Genomic DNA, 4,075 nt, shown 5'->3' with positions numbered 1-4,075 from the left:
ACATCCTGCTAAAGGTATCATGATTCCACCTGTACATCCTGCTAAAGGTATCATGATTCCACCTGTACATCCTGCTAAAGGTATCATGATTCCACCTGTACATCCTGCTAAAGGTATCATGATTCCACCTGTACATCCTGCTAAAGGTATCATGATTCCACCTGTACATCCTGCTAAAGGTATCATGATTCCACCTGTACATCCTGCTAAAGGTATCATGATTCCACCTGTACATCCTGCTAAAGGTATCATGATTCCACCTGTACATCCTGCTAAAGGTATCATGATTCCACCTGTACATCCTGCTAAAGGTATCATGATTCCACCTGTACATCCTGCTAAAGGTATCATGATTCCACCTGTACATCCTGCTAAAGGTATCATGATTCCACCTGTACATCCTGCTAAAGGTATCATGATTCCACCTGTACATCCTGCTAAAGGTATCATGATTCCACCTGTACATCCTGCTAAAGGTATCATGATTCCACCTGTACATCCTGCTAAAGGTATCATGATTCCACCTGTACATCCTGCTAAAGGTATCATGATTCCACCTGTACATCCTGCTAAAGGTATCATGATTCCACCTGTACATCCTGCTAAAGGTATCATGATTCCACCTGTACATCCTGCTAAAGGTATCATGATTCCACCTGTACATCCTGCTAAAGGTATCATGATTCCACCTGTACATCCTGCTAAAGGTATCATGATTCCACCTGTACATCCTGCTAAAGGTATCATGATTCCACCTGTACATCCTGCTAAAGGTATCATGATTCCACCTGTACATCCTGCTAAAGGTATCATGATTCCACCTGTACATCCTGCTAAAGGTATCATGATTCCACCTGTACATCCTGCTAAAGGTATCATGATTCCACCTGTACATCCTGCTAAAGGTATCATGATTCCACCTGTACATCCTGCTAAAGGTATCATGATTCCACCTGTACATCCTGCTAAAGGTATCATGATTCCACCTGTACATCCTGCTAAAGGTATCATGATTCCACCTGTACATCCTGCTAAAGGTATCATGATTCCACCTGTACATCCTGCTAAAGGTATCATGATTCCACCTGTACATCCTGCTAAAGGTATCATGATTCCACCTGTACATCCTGCTAAAGGTATCATGATTCCACCTGTACATCCTGCTAAAGGTATCATGATTCCACCTGTACATCCTGCTAAAGGTATCATGATTCCACCTGTACATCCTGCTAAAGGTATCATGATTCCACCTGTACATCCTGCTAAAGGTATCATGATTCCACCTGTACATCCTGCTAAAGGTATCATGATTCCACCTGTACATCCTGCTAAAGGTATCATGATTCCACCTGTACATCCTGCTAAAGGTATCATGATTCCACCTGTACATCCTGCTAAAGGTATCATGATTCCACCTGTACATCCTGCTAAAGGTATCATGATTCCACCTGTACATCCTGCTAAAGGTATCATGATTCCACCTGTACATCCTGCTAAAGGTATCATGATTCCACCTGTACATCCTGCTAAAGGTATCATGATTCCACCTGTACATCCTGCTAAAGGTATCATGATTCCACCTGTACATCCTGCTAAAGGTATCATGATTCCACCTGTACATCCTGCTAAAGGTATCATGATTCCACCTGTACATCCTGCTAAAGGTATCATGATTCCACCTGTACATCCTGCTAAAGGTATCATGATTCCACCTGTACATCCTGCTAAAGGTATCATGATTCCACCTGTACATCCTGCTAAAGGTATCATGATTCCACCTGTACATCCTGCTAAAGGTATCATGATTCCACCTGTACATCCTGCTAAAGGTATCATGATTCCACCTGTACATCCTGCTAAAGGTATCATGATTCCACCTGTACATCCTGCTAAAGGTATCATGATTCCACCTGTACATCCTGCTAAAGGTATCATGATTCCACCTGTACATCCTGCTAAAGGTATCATGATTCCACCTGTACATCCTGCTAAAGGTATCATGATTCCACCTGTACATCCTGCTAAAGGTATCATGATTCCACCTGTACATCCTGCTAAAGGTATCATGATTCCACCTGTACATCCTGCTAAAGGTATCATGATTCCACCTGTACATCCTGCTAAAGGTATCATGATTCCACCTGTACATCCTGCTAAAGGTATCATGATTCCACCTGTACATCCTGCTAAAGGTATCATGATTCCACCTGTACATCCTGCTAAAGGTATCATGATTCCACCTGTACATCCTGCTAAAGGTATCATGATTCCACCTGTACATCCTGCTAAAGGTATCATGATTCCACCTGTACATCCTGCTAAAGGTATCATGATTCCACCTGTACATCCTGCTAAAGGTATCATGATTCCACCTGTACATCCTGCTAAAGGTATCATGATTCCACCTGTACATCCTGCTAAAGGTATCATGATTCCACCTGTACATCCTGCTAAAGGTATCATGATTCCACCTGTACATCCTGCTAAAGGTATCATGATTCCACCTGTACATCCTGCTAAAGGTATCATGATTCCACCTGTACATCCTGCTAAAGGTATCATGATTCCACCTGTACATCCTGCTAAAGGTATCATGATTCCACCTGTACATCCTGCTAAAGGTATCATGATTCCACCTGTACATCCTGCTAAAGGTATCATGATTCCACCTGTACATCCTGCTAAAGGTATCATGATTCCACCTGTACATCCTGCTAAAGGTATCATGATTCCACCTGTACATCCTGCTAAAGGTATCATGATTCCACCTGTACATCCTGCTAAAGGTATCATGATTCCACCTGTACATCCTGCTAAAGGTATCATGATTCCACCTGTACATCCTGCTAAAGGTATCATGATTCCACCTGTACATCCTGCTAAAGGTATCATGATTCCACCTGTACATCCTGCTAAAGGTATCATGATTCCACCTGTACATCCTGCTAAAGGTATCATGATTCCACCTGTACATCCTGCTAAAGGTATCATGATTCCACCTGTACATCCTGCTAAAGGTATCATGATTCCACCTGTACATCCTGCTAAAGGTATCATGATTCCACCTGTACATCCTGCTAAAGGTATCATGATTCCACCTGTACATCCTGCTAAAGGTATCATGATTCCACCTGTACATCCTGCTAAAGGTATCATGATTCCACCTGTACATCCTGCTAAAGGTATCATGATTCCACCTGTACATCCTGCTAAAGGTATCATGATTCCACCTGTACATCCTGCTAAAGGTATCATGATTCCACCTGTACATCCTGCTAAAGGTATCATGATTCCACCTGTACATCCTGCTAAAGGTATCATGATTCCACCTGTACATCCTGCTAAAGGTATCATGATTCCACCTGTACATCCTGCTAAAGGTATCATGATTCCACCTGTACATCCTGCTAAAGGTATCATGATTCCACCTGTACATCCTGCTAAAGGTATCATGATTCCACCTGTACATCCTGCTAAAGGTATCATGATTCCACCTGTACATCCTGCTAAAGGTATCATGATTCCACCTGTACATCCTGCTAAAGGTATCATGATTCCACCTGTACATCCTGCTAAAGGTATCATGATTCCACCTGTACATCCTGCTAAAGGTATCATGATTCCACCTGTACATCCTGCTAAAGGTATCATGATTCCACCTGTACATCCTGCTAAAGGTATCATGATTCCACCTGTACATCCTGCTAAAGGTATCATGATTCCACCTGTACATCCTGCTAAAGGTATCATGATTCCACCTGTACATCCTGCTAAAGGTATCATGATTCCACCTGTACATCCTGCTAAAGGTATCATGATTCCACCTGTACATCCTGCTAAAGGTATCATGATTCCACCTGTACATCCTGCTAAAGGTATCATGATTCCACCTGTACATCCTGCTAAAGGTATCATGATTCCACCTGTACATCCTGCTAAAGGTATCATGATTCCACCTGTACATCCTGCTAAAGGTATCATGATTCCACCTGTACATCCTGCTAAAGGTATCATGATTCCACCTGTACATCCTGCTAAAGGTATCATGATTCCACCTGTACATCCTGCTAAAGGT

Source organism: Sycon ciliatum, chromosome 1 (genome assembly GCF_964019385.1).
Source record: "Sycon ciliatum chromosome 1, ocSycCili1.1, whole genome shotgun sequence".
Lineage (NCBI taxonomy): Eukaryota > Metazoa > Porifera > Calcarea > Leucosolenida > Sycettidae > Sycon > Sycon ciliatum.
This window is presented reverse-complemented; position numbering follows the sequence as displayed.